Here is a 24007-nt window from a genome sequence, read left to right on the forward strand (position 1 = left end):
ACGGACTAGGTAGTTCAGACTAGGCTGCCTAGTCTGAACAACCATTACTCCGCATTTCATGAAGAGTAATGGTAGTTCGGACTAGGAAGCCTAGTCCGAACTACCTAGTCCGTGCCGCGTGTAGCTGCGCGGCACGGAGTCCGCACTAGCGGACATTTAAAAATGGCGGCGCCTGGCTTTATGCAAATGAAACCCGGGAAATTCAAATCCCAGGCTTCATTTGCAACTCCGGTTGCCTACATTACCACCCTAGTTCGAACTAGGGTGGTAGTGTAGACATACCCTACCTGAATACAGATATTTGCTTGCAACGTATTTTATGAAGAATCAAGTGAAAACTGCTCTTTTAGCAATGTAGAAACTCATATAGAGATATAGAATTGTGAAATGTGAAGACTATAGTTCCTATAGAATATAGTATAGGTACTGTGGAGTCTCAGCATTGATGGTGTTAGCTTCATCAAGGTGAGGCCCCCAGGCTGAGATATAGGTTTACTGTCACCAGAGTGTTAGTTCAAATGGATAAAACCAGGGGATGGAGAGCATTGCAGTCCTGAAATTGACTGGGCCCTGTTCTCAGTATAATCCTGTACTTTAGCATACCCAGATTTCTGTGGGAATTATTAGAAACTTTGCATGCATTAACTTTTAAATATATTTGTCTCTAAATACTTCTGTTAGCAAGATTAATTACTTTCTCTTTTCAGGAAACAGTGATTATAGCACAGAGGGATCACATGGAGCATCTGACAAATTTTTGTTATTATAATACACTGTTCATGCTTCATAATTTAGGATTTAATATAATTAAGTGTATGGTAGAATAATTAATTATGTGCGCAAAATAAATACATAAATAAATAAAAATTCCAAATAAAGGTTCTGCACAGAACACTTGTTTGTTACATTCTGGAAGAGAACAAAGCCTTTCATAGGGCATTTGGGATTTCATTTGTGTATTGCTGAGTTCAGATGACTAGGCATGTGTAGAATAGTTAGGCAGTCCTCCTGAATGGTTAGTTTACGTGTGGACTTTACATAGTGTCCTTTCTGCAGAAAAAGAATATTTGACTGTAGTAAATATATATGGGATTCTAGTGGTCCTTTAGCTCACAGATGATGCATGAGCTGTGCTGTCTAGGTCTCCTTATATCCTGGCAAAAACTAACCAGTCACAGATGTTTCTACAGGTACTTCTAGAATACTTTGAAAGAAGTCCACTGTAAGTGTTAGCGTGTATTCAGTATATATACTTGTATGATCAACCATTAGCAGTACATTTCCTGCTAAGTAGTTGCTGTAATTTATTTACCTTTGTAAGCTCAAATGTGATTTTTCACTGCCGTTTTCTGCTTTTCCTAAGTTAGGAACTATGTTGGCATGGGAGTCAAGAAGACCATAAAAAGAAAAAAAGGACCAGATCAAGGCTGATGGCCAAAGAGCATAGAATCATAGAATCATAGGACTGGAAGGGACCTCGAGAGGTCATCGAGTCCAGCCCCCTGCCCTCAAGGCAGGACCAAGCTCTGTCTACACCATCCCTGACAGATGTCTATCTAACCTGTTCTTAAATATCTCCAGAGAGGGAGATTCCACCACCTCCCTTGGCAATTTATTCCAATATTTGACCACCCTGACAGTTAGGAATTTTTCCTAATGTCCAATCTAAACCTCCCTTGCTGCACTTTAAACCCATTACTCCTTGTCCTGTCCTCAGAAACCAAGAGGAACAAATTTTCTCCTTCCTCCTTGTGATACCCTTTTAGATATTTGAAAAGCGCTATCATGTCCCCCCTTAATCTACTTTTTTCCAAACTAAACAAGCCCAGTTCATGAAGCCTGGCTTCATAGGTCATGTTCTCTAGACCTTTAATCATTCTTGTAGCTCTTCTCTGTACCCTTTCCAATTTCTCCACATCTTTCTTGAAATGTGGCGCCCAGAACTGGACACAGTACTCCAGCTGAGGCCTAACTAGTGCAGAGTAGAGCGGCAGAATGACTTCACGAGTTTTGCTTACAACACACCTGTTGATACAACCTAGAATCATATTAGCTTTTTTTGCCGCAGCATCACACTGTTGACTCATATTCAACTTGTGGTCCACTATGACCCCTAGATCCCTTTCTGCCATGCTCCTTCCAAGACAGTCGCTTCCCATCTTGTATGTATGGAACTGACTGTTCCTTCCTAAGTGGAGCACTTTGCATTTCTCTTTATTAAACCTCATCCTGTTTACCTCTGACCATTTCTCTACCTTGCTACGGTCATTTTGAATTATGTCCCTACCCTCCAAAGAAGTTGCAACCCCACCCAGTTTGGTATCATCTGCAAACTTAATAAGCGTACTCTCTATCCCAATATCTACATCATTGATGAAGATATTGAACAGTACAGGTCCCAAAACAGACCCTTGCGGAACTTGCATACAGTGCAAGTTGGGGTGCAAAGATGGGCATGTCCCAAAGTTGCTACGTGCTAGTTAAAGGATCAGTCCCAGGCATAAAATGGGGCAGAGGCTGGTTATGCTATGTGAAAAGTATCTTTGATTTTTATCTTATGTGTGCTCCAGAGGGATTAGAACAAGTAGGAGGTAGTTCTGTAAAGCAGTGGCTCTCAGTCTTTCAGTGCCCCTTTCAGGAGCCTGATTTGTCTTGTGTACCTGCAAGTTTCACCTCACTTAAAAACTACTTGTTTACACAATCAGACATAAAAATACAATGCCACTGCACACTGTTACTGAGAAATTGCTTACTTTCTCATGTTTACAATGTAATTATAAAAGAAAGCAACTGGAATATAAATATTGTACGTATGTTTCAGTGTATAGAGCAGTAGAAATAAATCACTGCACGTTTGAAATTTTCATTCGTACTCACTTTGCTAGTGCTTATTATGTAGCCTCTTGTAAAACGAGGCCAATATCTAGATGAACTGATGAATATCTGAGAAGACCTCTGTGTATCCCCAGAGGTACATGTACCCTTGGATGGGCCCCAGAGGACCAGCTCTAGGAGAGAATTCTATCACCCTCTCCTTAATCCAGTCCCTCAAGATTCACATCTACTAAGACACCCACAAAAAGTCATACTCTTGATATATTTAGAAAAGGGTCCTTCCAGGCTAAGCACCCTCATTAAGTGGGTAATTGCATAGTCTTACCAGCTTCCCTTTGTAAGCTATTTGGGACATGGCTCTTATAGTTTTAGCTGCTTTGCAAGGGGCCTTTTGAGTGCCTCCCTTTCCCACTTCAAAACAGCTATAGGTGCAGGACAGGAGCCTCTTGTAGGAATCAGGGGAAGCCCATTTTCAGTAGTTTTCCCTTATTTCTAGGAAATAAAGCTAAAATAAATTCTGTGTCATTTGTAAGAAGAAAACTCATTTGTGAGACATACCAGGAAAAACCCCCAGAGCTGGGTATCACTAAATCTGAGAAATTAAACCAAAGGTTCAGGACTGAATGGACACAGAATATATCTGAATGTGATCTCTCTAGGTTAGGGCTGAGTTGTGTTCGTGGACAAGTGGACTAATAGTTTCCATTGACATGTGAATTCCCATTGACTTCAATGGGCATTTGATCAGGCACTAGTTACAGAGAGAGATCTCCAGAACCAAAGGACATCACCCAGCACTAAAACACACTAAATTGTTAAACAATTGTTAGTGAAGTATTGAGATATGAATATGAAACTCATGACTTAGCAATTAAGGCTTGGATTTCCCAATGGTGTGTAAGGAAATTAGATGCCCAACTTCCTATGCAATGCTAACTGGATGCTTAACTCCCTTAGATGCCCTTGGAAACCCCCAATTTAATCTAAAGTCAGAGCTACAATGGAGAAGTTATCATGGTAAAAAGCATTTCCACCCAGTTCATTGAGATGCACCTTGCACCTACACAGAAAGTGCTGCAACTGATTGTCAGGCAGGCAACAATTGCAAGTTAGCCCCCAATAGGGCCAATCACTGAACTTGTAGCTGCTAAGACTCAGTCAATCTACTGTTGGTTAAGATGTATTTCACTGGTGCACATGATGGGCTGTCCACTCTGAGAGCTGCCATCTGCTGAAATTACCTCCTGGCTCTCTTAATGTCCCTCCCTCCCCCACCCATGTCCTCAGCTGGTGAGCCATTTTATTAGTTGCGCAGTATAGTGGAGAAAACATGGGCTATCTAATATCCTCACTAATCTCCCTCTGCCCAGGGTCCCCTTGAATAATACTTCTCATATTCCCAGCAGCTGGTGAAACACAAGTTCTCTGTTAGCTGCAAATCCCATGGTGTCTCAGAATCAGATTCTTAGACGGATTTGCTAGCTGGCAATGCCTTAGGAGAGGGAGAATTGGAAGCCAGGAAGTGCCAAAAGTCTTTAGGGAGACAGCATGGGTGGAGAGGGTGCAGGCAGGGTATCTTAGTTAGGGAACGGAAGAAGGTTCACTAGTTCAGGCAGCTATAATCTGCCAGCTCAACCTCTCAAGTAAGGTTGAGGAGCACTAGTGTGGATGCAGGTAAAATTTCAGCTGATTCAGGAATGCACTGAATTGTTGGTGGTTCAATAAGGGCAAACCAATAGACTAAATAAAAAATAAATGAAATTTCTAATCTAGACAAGGCCTTTGTTACTACTTGCTTTTGTAGTTAGGAAAAAAACATCTCGGAATTCCCCCAAACTATCTACTGCTTGATCAAATGTCAACAGGATTTTGTTCACCATGGTGTGATTTACTTTGAATGATCAAATTGCTTGTTTTAACGCCTACCGTTGTAAAGTACATTCCAGGGATGGATTAGGAAAGGGGGTTTAGAGGCATTAGCACAGCCCCCCCCCCGAGCTAATAGAGACCCTGTCAGCCCAGGACCCTAAGCTGCAGCCACTAAAGTCCTTGTGGGTATGTCTACACTACCACCCTAGTTCGAACTAGGATGGTAATGTAGGCAACCGGAGTTGCAAATGAAACCCAGGATTTAAATTTCCCGGGCTTCATTTGCATAAAGCCAGGCGCCGCCATTTTTAAATGTCCGCTAGTGCGGACTCCATGCCGCGCAGCTACACGCGGCATGGACTAGGTAGTTCGGACTAGGTTTCCTAGTCCGAACTACCATTACTCCTCGTTTCACTAGTCTGTGAACTACCTACTCCGTGCCGCGTGTAGCCGCGCGGCACGGAGTCCGCACTAGCGGACATTTAAAAATGGCGGCGCCAGGCTTTATGCAAATGAAGCCCGGGAAATTCAAATCCCGGGCTTCATTTGCAACTCCGGTTGCCTACATTACCACCCTAGTTTGAACTAGGGTGGTAGTGTAGACATACCCTGTGTTCTGGACTAGCCCTTCCTTGCCAAGGGGCACCCCCCCCTTCTGGGCTAGAGCCACATTACTGTGAGTGCTGGAGGGTTCCCATTAGCCAGGAATTGCAGACAATGGGAGCTGTAGGGGGTGGTGTCTGCAGGTGAGTGTGGGGCAGCACAGGCTGCACAGAGCCACCTGTTCCTCCCCACCACCGAAGGGGAGTTGCAGCTACATGCATTGCAGTACTATTCCCTCCCACACCCTAACTCTCTCCCAAACCCTGAACCCCATCCCTGAGTCTCCTCCTGAACCCTAACTCCCACCCTCCCAAGCCTCATCCCCACAGCCCACACCCTCAATTGGAGCCCTCACTTCCTCCTGCTTCCACCCTCCTGCCTCAAATCACAGCCCCTTCCTGTACACTGATCCCCTAATTTTTGGCCTGACCCTGGAGCCTAAGGGGCCCCATAAAATCTTATAGCACCAGCCCTCCCAGAGAAGAGATAATCTAGCCTTGGTACATACCCCAGGATCTCCATGTTGAAGAGTAACTAAAGCAAACGTAGTGTAAATGTAACGATGGCGTATGTAAATATTCTCCAGTGAATGCATGTTAATTAAAATAAAACAGCTTCAGTGTAATGGCAATTTTCTTTAGTACTTATTTCACCTTTGTGCCTTCTGACTGCTTGTTTCATTGAATGGTTGTGCCTCTTTCAATTTGACTGACATATGCTAGAGATCTCCACTGCCAGTTCTAAACATCCTGGGAATTTCTAAATGTTACAGTTGACAGTTTCCAAACTCAAAAAGGTAAGAGCTAACATGGGGGAATTCTATATTAGACCTTGTCTTAGCAGAACTAAAAGTTAGTAACCTAGCTCTGAACAGTTCTTCATTTGTAATGCACGAGATGCTGGGGCTTAAGCAATTATTTTAAAATTTTTATTACTGATAGGCAAGCCAAGAGGTGCCAGGGCTATGACCTGCCAAGCCAGATCTGGCACAAATTAAGCATTGGGTACAAGTGATCATGACACAATCACATTTAAAATGTAGAAGCAGAATAAAATCCACACCAGTAATATATATAAATATTTAAATATTTTTTTGCGGGACGGCAGAGTGATGCCATCACATCACTCTGTGTCCGTCCTGCCTCCTCTTTCTCTCTCCTCTCCCCCCTTGAGCCCGACCTCGCTGCTTCCCCTCGCCACTTGGAATTGGTATTTTAAACCAAGTCCCTACTCCCCTTCTTCCACCCCACCCCGCAGGCCTTTCAATGCCAAGAAGCATGGCATAGACCCTGCAGCTGTGACAGCCTGAGGGTGGTGGGAGGGAGGGTATGGTGGTTGGGACAGCAGCCTGGGGACAGGTGCTAGAAGTGGGACTTCCAGCTTAGCTTATGTGCCAGCACCAGGCTCTGTGGGGTTCCTGCGCCACCAGGTTTTGGGGAGCCAGAGCTTGGTGCCCGACCTCTCAGAATTCATATGCCTCTGCAGAGACTCACCCCCTCCCCAGTGACTGCACTTATCGTGGCTGCCAGATCACTTCCGAGCCACTCAGGGGAGCCGTTGCACTGACCTGTCGGCTCCTTCCCTTTTCTGCTGGCAGGCAGATGGGTGGGCAGCCCTGAGCTTTGCAGGCAGGGTGGGAGGTGATGAGTAGCGCGGGGGCACCTCACGGGGAAGAGGTCAGTACAGCACCCCCCATTGTGCTGCTTTCCCCAACTCGGCAGGCTGCACTGCCCCAGAGCACTGCATGCACAAGGCACCCCCTGCGCCTCTCTGTGCCCCACGTGGGCGGGCAGGCACCCTTGTGCCTCCCTGGCCTTCAGGGTTTGAGCTGGGCCTGGCACATGCTGTGGCCAGGAGACGGGGGGTTAGGGTTGTAGAGGGAGAAGGGATAAGAGAGCCGGTCTGACGCAGCCACAGCCCAGCCCAGCCCTGCCTGGTGGCTGCCGGGAGGAGGGCTGGGGTTGTCTACCCCCATGAGAAGGGGGTTGGTGAGTGCAGTGAACAAGGTGCACAGCCCCCTAGTGAGTGAGAGAGAGAGAGTGAGAGGGAGAGTTTGTGTGTGTGTGTATTCTGCTTCCACATTGTAAATGTGATTGTGTCCTGATCACTTAGGGTATGTCTACACAGCCACCCTAGTTCGAACTAGGGTGGCTAATGTAGGCATTTGAACTTGCAAATGAAGCCCGGGATTTAAATATCTCAGGCTTCATTTGCGTGTTCCCGGGCGCCGCCATTTTTAAATGCCCTGTAGTTCGAACTCCCTGCCCGCGGCTACACGCGGCTCGGACTAGGTAGTTCGAATTAAAGCTCCTAATTCGAACTACCGTTAAACAGGAGAAATAATGGTAGTTCGAATTAGGAGCTTTAATTCGAACTACCTAGTCCGTGCTGCGTGTAACTGCGGTCAGGGAATTCGAACTATAGGGCATTTAAAAATGGCGGTGCCCGGGAACATGCAAATAAAGCCTGAGATATTTATATCCCGGGCTTCATTTGCAAGTTTGAATGCCTACATTAGCCACCCTAGTTCGAACTAGGGTGGCAAGGTAGACATATCCTTATATTCTTATATATAATTGGTGCTTCACCAGGGCAAATGACACAAAGCTGGAAACAACGATGTGCCAAAGCAGCTGGGAGGAAGAATTTAATCAGAAAAATGTGAATGATAATTGGTGATTATTTAAGAACTCCTTACTAACTTGCCCCAAAAGCCAACATCCCATAATTGAGGAAGAAGGCCGTGCAGGTTAAAAAACCAATTTGATTTAGAGGGTGAAGTCAACAGCAGAGTTAAGGACTGTAAAATGTCTTTAAAATATATTAGGAAAAAATAAGCTTAATAATTATATTTGTTCATTATTAGTAGAAATGGTACAATTACCAGCAATCATGCAGTAAAATGGTAAGTGTTAAATAAATGCTACTTTACTGTATGGAGGGGAACAGTTTATGCAGTTTCAAAAGGGATGGTAACACTCTTTTCACACTACTAGATTTAAATAAAAGTAACATCAATAATAATTTCACAGTGTTTCCTTTCTTTTTGGCTATGGCTTAACTCAGGGCTACTCAACATGTGGCCCATGGGTTGCATGCGGCCCGCGACACATTTGTTTGCGGCCCGCGGTGCAGTTTGGGTTTATGCGGGGCTCAACACGTAGCTTGTTTGTTATACAAAACAAAAAAGTAGTCAATATAATGGTCTTTTGTTGATATGCGTTTTAGAAGTTAAATTCCTGGACTGTCATTGCTCATTAAAAGTGCTGTCATATGGGTGGAAATCGGGTAAATATTGCATTTTATTTATATCAGGAGAACTGACTTAAATGGGGCCTGTGCGTGATGTAGTCTTGCCTTAATCTTTGTATTCATGCCCATCAGTGTGAAAGAAGCTATTTGCATATATATGTGCATGTATATGCAACCATATTTAAGTTGTGGCCCTTGGCATGTGCTGTGAGTATCATTGTGGCCCCCTGGGGCTTCCAAGGTTGAGTAGCCATGGCTTAACTGTTTCTTCAGTGGAAACACATATAAGCTTAAACTAGCAACGTACTTGAGCTGAAGCCTGAAGCTGCTGTGCTCAGGCTGAACTTTAGTGAGTGGCTGTGTGAGGAGTTCAAGGAATGTGGGATTAGGCCAGCTGGGTAAATTGGCAGGTGAAAGCAAGTGAACAGGTTTGATACCCGTCTTCTTTGGTTCATTTACAAATCTCACTTTTTATTGAACTGGAGGGGAAAGGTCTGAAGATTTCAGCTTGTGCCTGAGGTCCTTATTGAAGGAATCAGGACAAGTTTCATCCAAAATCTACACCAAAATCTCCTAAATGTGTGCTAATCTTCCAGTGTAGCAAAGGGAAGCATCGCTGCTCTACAGTTTATAAAACAGTCTGTTTTCTAATGTGTTAGATTAATGTTTTAACCAGAGCCCTGTAGGCAACTTGGAACTGGGCCTGCATCAAATGTAAATTCAGCAAATTCTGAAATGACATTTAATGGTGAGATAATTTTAATCTCTTGATGCCAAAGAGATCAGCCATCAAAAATATACATGGGAGATGCTGAACACTTGGACTTAAACTCTTCCTAGAATACATGAGCTGAAGGTTGTTCCGTATATCTTTTGTGTTACAGCTACAATAAAAGTCTCAAATTTCAAGTGTCACAAATGTCAAAAGAGACTGGAAATTTTTAATATACCTCTGGGACAGGAATGGAGAAAAAAAATGTAGAAGTATTTGTGGAGTAGCTTTTTGGTGATAGAAATAATGAGAATACTGCTGGCTGGTGGCAGCTACAGTGTTGTAAAAAACCAGGCCAAAACAAAAAAGCTAGTATGTTGAACAGTCTCTTTCCCTTCAACTCCCAGACCTCTGGGGCAATTGCTGTAGAAATCAAGGCATTGATTTGCTAGTCAGCATCTGGAAGTTTCTGATTTTTCAGGGTTTTTTTTGTGTGGTTTGAAAAAAAAAGTTTAAAAGCAAATTGCTGTCTCTTTCTACAGTAGCATGGCTTATAGCTATATTACATTATTTGTCTGATCCTACATTTTGCAGCGAGTCAGATTTAAGAAAAGAATTACAAAACAGAAAACGAATAAAGGAGAGAAACTTAATGTTTGCATAAATGTTGCCCTAATTTATTGCTTCTCTGCTCCTGCATGTGGCATGAGGTGTTTTTCTGGAGAGAGTTTGTTTTTAATCATTTATTATATGCTTGATTATGTTAATGAAGAGCAAGAAAGTGGATATACTTTTTTTCCTTTTTTTTTTCCTACCTCGCTATGATGAAGTTTACTGTCTGGCACAATGATCATTCAATTTTCAGAAATGTTCACCACCCTCTGCTGCTGATTAAATTCTTGCTTCGTTTCTCTGCCAAATCTGTTGGATTAAATTAACAAGATCTGTTTGCTTTAGTGAGAATGACCTGCACCAACCATCAGCTTGCACAAAATAACAATCTTTTCGGTGATTTATTGATTCAGTGCTCTTTATCTTCCCTTAAAGAAATGTACATTAGGAATGTTTGCATTTAGCTTGCTTGAGTTTGCAGACACACATTGCTCCTTTCAATACAGTGAAGACTCTGGCCCTCCATAGCTAGCTGCTCTGCACTCTTGGCTGTTAACACTACCTCTTCAAAAGATTCACTAAAGCATCACTTAATCCTTTACTCTACAAAGGTCCCACTCCTGAAAATTATCCATATCAAAGGTCCAATTTGAGAACATTAAAACCTCTCTCTCTTTCTTCATTTTTACTGAATTGCTTTCCACCCTCCCTCTTAATTCATTTGTTTTGTTGCTGCCAACCAAGGAGTAAAGAAGTCAGTTTTTTTTAAGCTATACACAGTGTAGAATGTTCAATATTTAATTTTATCTCTCATGTTATTGAAGGCAATTGTACAAACACCCGGGTGAGGTAACTATTTCTGGGCTTGGTGAAAATTTGAGCACAAAATGTACTCTTTAGATCTATATCGATCTGCTATTCTGCTCTCATTATATATAGGTGCTACTTTCCAATCACTTCAATGGGGTTTGGATCCAGTCCAAGAAAAGCACAGTATTTGAGATCTGCTATGCAAAATATTGTCATTAATGTAAACTTCATTTCAACTGCATTGCAGGGGATCAAGAAGAAGGATCCTTTAAAATCCTGGAAACTGAGAAACTGCAGTATGTGCAACTAAAAACAGAAAGCTACAGCTAAGGTTCTGCTGCTGTTAGTTGACTTACCCCATATGTACTGAGGATTTACTTGAGGTACATGTCTATGACACTGTTTCTATTGCACTGTCCCAGCTGATAGGCATCATTTATTAGATTTATCTATATGTGCAAATTCTTGTTTCTGTTTCAGTTTTCTAAAAATCCTGCTCAAGTGAAATATATTTATTGATGGTTCAGATCTTAAGTCCCTGATATTGTTACCCATAGTGTGGTATTGTGATAGGGTGGATGAACAGCCCAGTATGTGTTTGTGTTGAATGGTGGTCTAGTACTGACAACTGTGTGTTTAATCACCATTAAAGTACCTGAACTATAGGATATGTAGAAATAGGATAGAATAGAACCTGTTCCCCTCCACAGCTACCCAATCAATGCTTTGGAGGATAGGGTCAAAATCCAGAATTATATGGACAAACTGGAGAAATGGTCTGAGGTAAATATTAATAAGGACAAATTCAAAGTGCTCCACTTAGGAAGGAACAATCAGTTTAACACATACAGAATGGGAAGCGACTGTCTAGGAAGGAATACTGCAGAAAGGAATCTAGGGGTCACAGTGGACCACAAGCTAAATATGAGTCAATAGTCTGACATTGTTGCAAAACATCCAAACATGATTCTGGGATGCATTAACAGGAATGTTCTGAGTAAAACACAAGAAGTCATTTTTCTGCTCTACTCTGTGCTGATTAGGCCTCAACTGGAATACTGTATCCAGTTCTGGGCACCATATTTCAGGAGAGATGTGAAGAAACTGGAGATGGGCCAGAGAAGAGCAACAAAAATGATTATAGGTCTAGAAAACATGACCCATGAAGGAAGACTGAAAGAACTGGGCTTGTTTAGTTTAGAAAAGAGAAGACTGAGAGGGGACATGATAGCAGTTTTCAAGTATCTAAAAGGGTGTTACAAGGAGGATGGAGAAAAATTGTTTTCCTTGACCTTTGAGAATAGGACAAGAAGCAATGGGCTTAAATTGCAGCAAGGGAGGTTTAGGTTGGCGATTAGGAAAAAATGCAGTGTGAAATAGCCACTCTTCATTGGCAAGGGGGCATGGACCTGCTGCCTTTGTCTATCCTGGCTGCCTCTCTGCAGCCCAAGTAGCCTTGGACCTAGCTTCAGACCCTTCCTTAGACCTGCCCTAAGACAGGAAGTCTTCAGCTTCCCTGGCAGCTAGGTCCCTCCTGCTCCACAGCAAGAGTGAGTCTGTCTCCACCCCTCCAGGAGCCTTTATTTATACTGCCCTCACCTGGGCCATACTGGCCATAGCTAATCACTGCATAGCACCAGCCCTTTCCCAGGCTGGGTTTTAACCCCGTAAAGGGCCAGCGTGGGGCAGATGCCCCATCACACACCACTCCGGGTGCCGGGAGGTTTCATAGCCTGCACCAGTCGCTGGTGCCCATCTGTAGTCCCTTGCTTCTCCATTTCTCTCAATTTCTCATGAAAGCGGTTGTTCTCCACCATCACTTCCCCGTACATCCAGGCCGTGTCCACATGGTAGGCCTCTGCCATGTTCTGGGCCTTCTCCACTGCCGCCAGCTATACACGCAGGTCAGAGTCTTCTGGAAGCTCCATCCTCACAGTGAGTCCATACTGTGAGCTGGTCCACTTCAGTCTGCCTCTTCTTTTCTGATTGGGCCCTCTCTGTCTCAGACAATTTATCAGTCACCGACCTAGGGTGGCTCCCAGGCATGTCAATTACTGCCACCACTGCAGCATCGACTGTCCCTGTCTGACCTCTCTGGGTCCCTAGGCATCTCTGATCCTTGTCTCTTCTGCAGACGGTTCATCTTAACATGGCTCCACTTCAGGCAGAAACTGGCCCCTTGCCTCTTCCTTGCCTTAGGCCTTACTCTGTTCCTCTCTGGTTCAGACCCCACCTCGGGCTAACTTTGACCCCATTACCTGGGTCCTGGCAGTTCCTCTGTAGGAACCTGGGTCCTGGCAGTTCCATTTCACGAGGAGTAATGGTGGTTCGGACTAGGAAGCCTAGTCCAAACTACCTAGTTTGTGCCGCGTGTAGCCGCGCGGCACGGAGTCCGCACTAGCGGACATTTAAAAATGGCGGCGCCCGGCTTTATGCAAATGAAGCCCGGGAAATTCAAATCCCGGGCTTCATTTGCAACTCCGGTTGCCTACATTACCACCCTAGTTCGAACTGTGATTCCTGAATTCTCTCCTTAGGAATTTCAACAGGGCCTGTTGTTCCTCCACTAGCTCCCCCCAACCATTCCTGCGGGGTCCACTGTGCCTCCCAGAGTTCCTCTTTAGTTTCTTGGGTCCTTTGTAGCAGGGATGCAACCTTGTCCCCATAGTTCTTCAGCCCTCTTCTTCTGGGGCACTGATGCTGGGGTCTAACCAGAGAGATCACCAGGTGCCTCTGCAAAGAAGACCTCTGCATACCTGGGATCCTTTGTCCCTTCCTCTCCCCTCACTTACTCAGTCTTTACATGGTACAGTTCACTCAGTCTGTACCAGTCTCCTTGCATCAGGGGTGGACTGCCCACATTCTCCACCATATGTAACAGGACAAGCACTCAGTGTCACAGGTGCCTCCTACTGGCCACTCAAGCATTAGCTCTTTGGTGCTGGAGTACCCCCTTGTGGCTGGTGTTATACCTGCTGTTACCTATTTTGCTTCATCTTTCCTGGGCTGGGTTTTAACCACTTAAAGGGCTAGTAATGTGCAGAACCCCATCATAGGAGACATAGATTTACCATATACTAAACTTTAGCAATCAAGGATAGCAAGCTGATTGAAGACACTCCCTGGAGCATAGTTATCTATCATCCAAGGTCCCACAAAATTGAGTTTACAGCTTGAGCTTCCACCTGTCTTTTCCTGAATGGCAGTACAAAAGCACCAGAGCTCTTCACATAGACTCTGTCTGAAAGTCAACTTTTAATTTAGACAACATCCAGGGATCCAGACAAAAATTACAGGATAATCAGTGGTGTATTTACACTTCACTGAAGTACAGACTGTGCTTGTTGGTCTGGGATCAACGGTCCGACAGCATGCGCGGAGAACACTTTTGTCACTCTGTCTGGTGTGGCTCACAACCGAGAGTGCTAACCTCAGGCAGACTGTCAAAAGCAGGGCAGATACCACAGATGGGTTGTATGCTCTTTAATTAGAGTTCACAAACCCAGTGACAAATGTAAACTCCTAGATCACTGTAACAGTCTGACCATGGAGCTATTTTTGGATCTGGCCTTCTAACACTCCTGTCATCTGAAGAAGTGGTTTGTGCCCATGAAAGCTCATGATACCATCTACATGTTTTGTTAGTCTTTAAGGTGCCACTAGACTATTTGTTGTTTTTTAAGTTTTTCATAGTGTCATAGACTGTCCTCTTGGGTTCTCCAGGCAAGCTGGACTCAGTGAAAAAAGATATTGTGTCCTACTACTAGACAAAAGTGTTCTGCCTCAATGATATGGTTACAATTGACAATCTTGCAGTAATATGTGATATTTGGCTAGATTGGCTGTACTAGACATGATCCATACCTACACCTTGTATTGGACTGTTTTAAAACTCTGTTATTTAATCACATGCATAACTCTGCCATAGAGTCTGTGTCAAGAAAAATAATATAATCTCTAGAAACTCCGGGAAGGGAGGTGTCAGGCGATGGGTATGAGGGTAGTCTAGCTTCATGGCCAGAGTGGGCAACATGCCTACTGGCTGGAGTCAAAGCCAAGGGACAAATGGGAAGGCAAAACTGGGTATGACAGCCATGAAATTGGTAGGGCCCTATACAAATATAGCACTAGACTCACATTGTTCTATCTTTGTATGCCTCCATCTGAAAATAAGCAGTTTCTCCAGAACAAATAAACTGAGGGCTATTCAAGCGCAAAAGGTGAACCAGAAAATAGAACAGTGATCTCTCTGGTTAGACCCCAGCATCAGTGCCCCAGAAGAAGAGGGCTGAAGAACAGAAGCTTCATGTACATCATATTAAAGAAACACAGAACATGTTGACCAAGGCAAAACCAGGCTCATAGTTTCTAATGGAGACTTTGTGGAAGGGCAGCAAGTAGCACAGGGAATTGTCAGATCAGGCTTCTGGACAAAGTAGAGAAGTTGCATCCCTGGGGAAGCTGCAGGGATTTTGTGGAGAGAATGGACTCAATGGTAGGAGTAGGGAAATGTCAGGGATTGTGTGTGGGGACAGAACTGGATTGTGCAGCACAAATGCTGAAACTCTGGGTGCTAAATGAACAGTCCTTCATTATTTTGTGCTTGATTTTTGTCCTCTTATCTCTGCTTGTAGTTTTCTACAATATTTTTATTGTATAGAATCAGTTTCACCTTTCAGAATATATTTATTCAAATAACAACAATGTAACTTTCATAAATTCTTTTCTAGCTGTAGATCTCCAAGCACTTAACAATCAAGGTGAGCATTGTTATTTCTGTTTGAAAGGTGGGAAAACTTAAAAAAAAAAACAAAAACAAAAAAACCCCCAACCCCCGCTTATTTTTGTCCTTGACTTCTGGCTACATCTATTTTTTCCTTTTGTTTTCAGGTGGAAATATTTTAAAGTCCACTCCTTTGATCCTGTTGTAGCATTAAACCATTTCCAAGCAGTTTCAGTAGATTGGGTTCTTCAGCTTATTCCTCTTATCCTGCTCCTGAAAATCCCTTTAATGTGAAACTTAAAGAAAAAATCGTTGCAATACACTTAAAGTGAAAGACAAGATGGGTTGTCACAGCCTTAAAATATCCACCTAATGAGGTGGAGACACTGATGAAGGACAGCATTCACTGCTAAAGACAGAGGGGGCAGCCAGCTATTACTTTGATACTATTGTTTTTGTGTTATCATAGTCTGAAAGCTCTGATAAGAGACAGAGTGCCTGTCTGAACTGTACCTTAGTGCTTGTTATATTGATTGCTGGACCTCAAACCAGCCTTCCTATGAAATGGCCATTCATCACTTCGGAGTAAACTAACATATCCCTAGCTGCAGCTCTATGCCTGATGTGTGGTAAGGGTCTTTTTTAGATAAAGAAACAATGTGTAAGATGAAACTAGAAGTAAGAGCTGTGATTTATATTTTGGCTTTTCTTTGTGCGAGAGATTCAATACATGATATCTAGAGGTCATCTTGTTCACTATCTACTCGGTGTCGATTGTGCTTCCCAGACTACATTGAAACAAACTCCCCTGCAAATCCACTCAGCTAGTTTATTCCTCTATAGACAAGGAGAAAAGTTGCCATTGTTACATTTTTGTGAATTAGTGTGATAAGTACTTTAGCTGCATTGGTCCCAGGTCAGAAGGAGAACTCTGTGCAGCTCAACAGCTTGTCTCTTCCACCAGAAAAAAATTATCATATAAAAGACATTCCCTTACTCACCTTGTCTGTTTGATAGAAAAAAGAATCTCTCTTACCCCTTAACTAAAATTGTGCAAAATGCAAAGGCTGTGTGTTGTGTCTCTGTTTCAAATCTCACTGAAAATGCACTCACTATTACAGAGGCAGCAGCAAGGAGTGACAGGGGGCTCCTTGAAAGTGGGGCCAGAGCACACTGGCTGCTGGCCTCACCCCCCAGGTACTATAGTCGACTAACTGATAAGAATTCATGGGGTTATTTGACTATTCAATTAACCGATATTTAACATCCCTAGTCTACACTGCATCTTTAGCTTGAAATTAGCTATGCAATTTGAGCTACACAAATTGCATAGCATATTTCAAGTTAATTTTGAAATAGAGGGCTATTCCAAAACATCCCATTATCCTTGTGGAATGAGGCTTACAGGGATGCTGGAAGAGTGCGCTCATTATTTCAAAAGCAACTGGCACACTTTCAAGATGCAGAAAATGCTATTTTGGGATATTTCTGGTATCCCAAAATAGCACCGCTGTCTAGAGACACCCATATTAAAAACAAACAAAAAAGTAATTTCTCCGGTGGTTTCGATATGAAAATGTTTCCTCACAATATTGCATCATTTTCAATGCACTAAGGAAAACCTTTCTCAGGAAGAAGCAAATGTTTAGGGATCTGTAGTCCATCTCAAGAGAGAAGGGCATAAGCACTGAGGCTATGTCTACACAACAGAGTTTTCAGCTGTTTTTCCGCAAAACAGCTGTTTTTCTGCAAAACAGTTGTTTTTCCACAAAAACTCGCAGAATGTACATACCTCAAGCACATTTTTGTGCAAGTAAATCAATAGGTCAGAGGGGTTTTTGCGCAATTTGTAATTCTTATTCTACGAGGAAGAACACCTTTTTGCACAAGAGCTCTTGCGCAAAAAGGCGTGTGTGAACGGGGAAGAGAGTTTTTTTTGTGCAAGAAGAGGGAAGAGCAAAAAGCACAGGTGCCCTGGTGGCTATTCTGTCCATAACAATCACTGATTCCATGCAAGAGAGCATCCAGGCAGTCTGGACACTCTCTTGAGCAAAAGTGATTGCTTTTTCGATGTATTTTTGCAGTGTGGATGCTCTCTTATGCACGAAGTTTTTGTGGAACATCTCTTCCGAAAAAAGCTTCTTGCACCAGAAGCCTGCAGTCTAGACGTAGCCTGAAGCAGCTCAGTTACCATGTATCGTGCACCAACATTGCGAAGTGACTAAAAAGTCTAATTCTTGGAGCAACAGTCATTTGCCACAGATCATAGGCGAGTTGGGCCTGCAGGGGTGGGGGTGCAGAGAGGGCCACCCAGAGGTACATGAAAGAGCCCATTTAGCAATTAAAAGTTGGGGGGGCACAGGAGTGGGGTGCACATCCTTAGTGCTATGATGACTCACCTGTGCCACAGATAATGTAGACATAAGATGCAGGGGCAGAGGATGAAGCCTGTGCATCATTAGGGCTTGAGGCCTTCAGTGTTTTCTCTTTGTTCTCTTCACTTCCCACTCTTCAGCTCTTTGGCTTCCTGGCACAATGAAGCATTCCAGTGTGACTTGCTGCTACTGAATGTTTTCACATCCCTCTTGCAAACATCCTTGCAAACAGGGGCAGATGATAGTTTTGCGGGGCCCCGGGCAGCATAATTTCGCGGGGCCCCCCCCTTTGCCACGGCGCATGCGCGGGGCTTTTTGCAGCGCGGGGCCCGGGGCGCCCTGCCCTATATCTGCCCCTGCTTGCAAAGTCTGTCCAATGACTTTGCTGCATCCACATATTCTCTGTACAGAAGACACCTTGCAATATCAGTGTAGATGACCACACCAACATAGACCTTGCTGTTTTGCTTTCTCAATTTTCCTTTTGATAGCAGGGACTTTGTTGTATTTTAAAGATGAAATGGGAATCCAAGCAAGTGGATATGGAAACTCTTTAGTTTTCTCTTGCCTGCTGTGGGTGGTCCACTCTTGTTACCATACAGCAACATGCTCATTACACACATCTGGTAGACCTATTGGTTGGTGTTCAATGTTAGTTTCATTATCTCAAAGGCACTTGGTCATTTGGCCAACTGGTAGCTACTTTTCTGATGAGAGAATTAACTTACCTTATAGATAGAAGTTGTGCACAAATTCTGCTAGCATGGTGCTAGCTATTAAAACTATTGGTACAATCAGCAAACCTTCTGCCGTAATCAAGGACTTGTTTTGGCTGACTGCTAATCTAAATTGATCACAAGCTCAAACAAAGCTATTGCAAAATTGTTGGAACTCCTCTTTCTTGTATGCAATGAGCACTGTGTCATTGACAAAAACAAGTTATCTGATCAGCAGGTATTTGCATTTGCCTTTTGCTTGTAGAGGTGCAATTTTGAAAAATTCCATCTGACCTTGGAGGTTACATCCTTGGTGCTAGATGAGAGAGCTTGATGAAACAGCACAGAGAAAAATATGCTGAATGGCATCGTGTCACTAAACCACTGTATGACTCCACCATGGATTTCAAAGCTGTCAGACTGATCACAAGCATTCTGGACTGTAGCTACCTTGCAAATCATGGAAGGATCAAATCAAACTGAGAAGAATTGGGAGGGAAATCAGTTCTCTCAAGCAATTAGAAAAGGCCTTTTCATCAGATCAGGTCAAAAAACCTTTGTAAAATTATGACGGTCCCATCGAGGTTTTCCCTGTTTCCTTGACACTTTTCTTGCAGTTGCCTTAATGCAAAGATCTTAGTGATAGCTGATCTACTAGAATGGGAGCTGAACTGATTTCCTGGGGATACATGTTCAGTAAGAATTTGCCTGTCCCTCTTAAAGTTCTGTTTTCAAGGATGTTTGTGTTTTCCAGCACTGATCAAGCTAGAATGACTGAGCACATTTCTATGCCATTTGTTGCAATGCACTCTTGGACACTCCAAGGTTGGTATGTCTGAAGAGAGATAATAACAAAGTCAAATTTTTAAAATGTTAAGGTTTTTCAAAAACGGATGCCCAACATTAGCTTCTTAACAACAAGTGCTAAACCTCCAGAAGCTCCTGCTAAGTTAAGCACTTGTGAAAATCGGTCACTTAGCCTTAAATCCATAATTTGGCACCTAATTATTTTAAGTCTCTTTTTATTTCTGGCTACAATTTTTACATATTTCTCACACCTCTATCTCAAAGACACCTCGCATTGCTGGTTTATCATCACTATGCAGCACTTGCAAGCATGAGGTTCCACACTGTCATGGGACATGCACCTGTTAGCAGTATCACATAGCTCCAATCATCCATGCAAAGAAACAATTTTATATGCAGGTTCTGGAATTCACTGGGGATTCTGTTTAGAATGATTTGGATTTTTCAAGGAATGAGATAGCACTGACTCTGTAAGGTTATGAAAATCTGGCCTCTTGTCACTAATTATTCCAGCAAGAAAAGGAGGGTGAGACAGGGATTGTGTTTTACCTCATTTACTATGGGTTTCTACAACCCCTTAGTATGGGGGGACCTTGATCCAGCCTGGGACTTCTAGACACAATACTGATGAATAATACCAGAAATCAGTGATTTTACATGGTCTTATACATATTCTTTTTTTAAAATCACTTAAAAAAGTATGATCAACTTCTTTAGAGAGGAATCTTACTGTCAGAATTACCAACAGACATCCTCTCACCTCTATAGGCATCCACATGGTGCTAGAGTGTGAGGAATTACAGCTTACTGTAAAAAAGATTGATTGAATTCAATTTGGTTGTATTCCCATATTGAAAGGCAGCAGATCAATTATTTTTGTTCAGATGTTCTGATGTGGTCACCTCATCTCAAAAAAGATACCCTACCATTGGAAAAAGTTCAGAAAAGGACAACAAAAATGAGTGGGGTATGGAATGTTTGCCATCTGAGGAGAGATTAATAAAACTTGGACTTTCATCTTATAGCTTAGAAAAGAGATGGCATGGGGGAGGAGGGAACATGATATAGGGCTATAAAATCATGACTAGTATGGAAAAAGTGAACAAAGAAGAGTTATTTAACACAAGATCTAGAGGACACCAAATGAAATTCATAGGTGGCAGGCTTAAATAAACTAAAGAAAGTATTTTTTCACATAACTCAGGGTCATCTTGTGGTACTCCTTGCCAGAGGATGTTGTGAAGTCTAAAACTATAACAGCAGTGAAAAAAACCCAGCTAGATAAATTAATGGAGGGTAGGTCCATCAATGGCTATTTTCCAGGATGGGTAGGAATGGTGTCCCAGGCTTCTGTTTGTCAGAAGCTGAGAATGGGCAACAGGGTGGGGTTGCTTGATGAATACATCTGGTCTCTGGAAGAATCCACTTTAATATAGTTCGGGTTTGAATTGTACAAGTCTAAATTATGGCTTGGCCACAAATCCTGAATGTGGGATAACACAGAGTTGTGCTGCTCCAGAAACTGACCAAGAATCAGCTGTGTCCCAGAGAATCACAAAAACTGTTTCTGGCACTTGCATTATGGTGGGAAGTAATCTGCATCAGCTCTGTATTGCACACAGTCCACTTCCCAGCATGCTGATTCAGCATGGAAATGTATGTTCCCTGCTCCCACACTTTCTTCTCCTAGCTAACCAATGCACACTCACCTGTCTGGGTATGTGTGTTGTAATCTTGCAAAAGCTACCAGCACTGCAACCTGTGATATGGGAAGAGAGCATAGCAGACTATGGATTGTTTCATGCCCCCTGACTTCTCTGTGTGGATGTTCAGCAAGGGTCACACTCTGGCTTACTGTATTTCTAGAATTACACCAGTGAACAAAACTAGTCTTACTAACCACTAGAGTTTGAAAATCACGTGTTAAACGTCCCGTCAAAATCAGGAGACTGGCTGAAAAAATCCTAACATTTTAAAAATAAATACTCTTTTTATTCACCTCCTAGTTTTGAGCTTTTAGGACTCACAATTTCAAGCTTTTTGCTGGAGCCACAAGAGCAATACGCTTACTTTACAGAAAAGGAAAGCAGTGAGTTCCATTTAATCACATAAGTCCAGGAGTGGGGTCAACACTGGAAAATAATTGTCTAAAGGATTCCAAACCTGTCCTCCTGGCCAGAAAAAGGGAATCAACCCAGAAATTAAAAAAAAAAAGGCTAAACTAATCTGTAGAATCAGCTCACTTAAGTCAGTGGTGGTATATCAGAGATAAGTTTGGACCAATATCTGAAGTGAGTAGCAGGAAAACACTCTAGATATTTTATCATTGGGAATACCTAGAGGAATGAGGTGACACCTCATTGTCTAAAAATCCAACCAAATTTCAGGCAACTCAGACTCTCTCACTGCAGCCCCCAGGCGACAGGCACTATCCTCCCTTCTGCCCCACCAGGCATGTTTTAATCCCATTTCCTTAGCTTCTCTTGAACCACATCTGCCAGAACATAGCTGTTGGAGAAGGGAAGACAAATACCACATGAACAACCACTTCACTTGGTATGTTTTCATTTACCCAGGAACTTTAAAACTTTTTTCCATGATAGTTTTGTGTTTCTTTTATTAGGACTGCATCATTGTTCATGCCACTCTTGTAAGGACCACACCAGAATTTCCAAACCCTGATCCTCCAGTCTATTAACTCTGCTTTGCACCAGTCTCTCAGTGCAAAGCAGCCATAAAAAAACCAGTCTGGCCAGCTGAGGATGGCCCCTGCATATCCTTCAGTGCTGGAGGGCTGATGTGGCAGAGTCTAGGGCTACGTCTAAACTACAATCCTTTTTTGAAAGAGGGATGTAAATTAGACAGATGGAAATTGCAAATGAAGCCAGGATTTGAATTTCTCATGCTTCATTTGCATAATAGCGGCCACACGTTCTTTCGAAAACGGAGATTTCAAAAGTGAAACTGCTGTCTAGATGCAGTTCTTTTGAACCCCCCCCCTTTTTTGAAAGATCCTGTACTCCTCAAAACATGAGGAGTACAGGATCTTTTGAAAAAGGGTTTTCTTTCCGAAAGAACCATGTCTAGACAGCGGTTTAACATTCGAAATCCCCATTTTTGAAAGAATGGGTGGCCAGCATTATGCAAATGAAGCGTGGGAAATTCAAATCCCAGCTTCATTTGCAATTTTGATCTGTCTAATTTACATCCCTCTTTCGAAAGAGGAATGTAGTTTAGACATGCCCATCCTGCAGTTAGAGTTCCCAGCACTGGGTCTATGACTATGAAAAAAGGACATTGCTAGGACATCTTTGGTGGCTTTTGGCAGCTTGCATATTTTAGAGCTATTCCAATCTGCACCAAGGACAAGGTACACACAGAAAATTGCAGTCAGAATTCTGAGTGTGTAAATTTGTCTTCTACCTCACTTTTGACTCCCCACCCCACTTTTGCACTATATGTAGTTCAACCAGGTTTGATAGTCCAGCTATACATTTTGTATGTATGTTTTCTCCATTTGCTGCGGCTAAGCAAAGATATGTCTCGGTGGTGCATGGACTACTGCAGATGAAATTGGAATAAAGAATAAACACTATTAAACAGCAAACATTCCTTGTAAAAAACCAGGCGATAAAGTTAAAATACAACTAAGCATAAATGGAGCAATTAAAAGAAAATTTTAGATTATGATCAGCAGCCACTAGGCACATAATCTTAAATCAGATAGAGAGAGTGCTGATTTGCCTCTTTCTGGAGATGATAACTTGTTAGTAAAATTCAGTCTTTGCGCAAACTTGGCATTTATAGTTCAGTTTGGGAGTATATTTCTTCTCCTTAAAGTCTAAAAACAATCTGTTCCACTGCTTGCTATAACTAATGTTTAATCTGATGACCAGAAAAGAAAAAGCCATGCATATTTATCTGGTTTGATATAAACCCAGTTTCGACAATGCAGCGTCACTGTATAAATATATTCAGAAGGTAGAGGTAAAGAAAAGAATTTTAAATGTTGTTCTCTCATGCTGAACATTCATATAAGAAAATTGAGAGTGTCACATTTTACCTTTACATGAGTGAATGAGTTCAACAAGATACGCTTGATTCACTTATTTTTTCCTTTCTGGGTCATCCAGACTAACTGTTGCTTATGATTTTTCAGGAATTACATTTTCACATTTGTCAGTAGAGCTGGCTCTGTACCACCTCACTTCTGCACCACCACAAAGGAGTAGTCCTTTGGTGCTAAAAGTAAAAAATGTAATGAAGTTCATGTATGTACGGGGCCAGGCGTTACTCCAGGGAGCACAAAGCGCAAGGGGCCCTGGGCAAGCAGGTGCAATGTGGAGCAGCCAGAATTTCTATGCAATTTCCATGGATAAGCTTAGGACAGCCTGGCCCCAAGCAATATAAGCAAGACAATTTAGACCAGGCTTCACAGAGTCACTATCAGTCATAGTTTCTGTCACTCTGGCCCAGACCCTGAAAGATATTTGGGTGCCTAAATACCTTTGAGGGATGAGACTTCTTCTCTCCTTCATATACATTTTTTTTTAACACAGTCTAAGAGTTTCTGCTCATAGTGTTGAGATTGCATCCAATATTAAAGGCAAAATTCTAGAAGGTATATGGGTATGTCTACACTACCCCGCTAGTTCGAACTAGCGGGGTAATGTAGGCATACCGCACTTGCAAA

At 42.7% G+C, this 24007-nt stretch overlaps 1 long non-coding RNA gene across 1 annotated transcript in view; it reads left to right on the top strand.

Annotated features, from left to right (window-relative positions):
* LOC112544335 (uncharacterized) overlaps nucleotides 1-16589 on the top strand; it is a 62615-nt gene extending 46026 nt beyond the window's left edge. Inside the window, exons 2-4 of the long non-coding RNA XR_012902053.1 lie at nucleotides 10941-11076; nucleotides 15424-15453; nucleotides 15584-16589. This is a non-coding gene — a long non-coding RNA (uncharacterized LOC112544335). The remainder of the gene's footprint in view (nucleotides 1-10940; nucleotides 11077-15423; nucleotides 15454-15583) is intronic.
* Nucleotides 16590-24007: the final 7418 nt, after the last annotated feature.

Source organism: Pelodiscus sinensis, chromosome 2 (assembly GCF_049634645.1).
Source record: "Pelodiscus sinensis isolate JC-2024 chromosome 2, ASM4963464v1, whole genome shotgun sequence".
Taxonomy (NCBI): Eukaryota; Metazoa; Chordata; order Testudines; family Trionychidae; genus Pelodiscus; species Pelodiscus sinensis.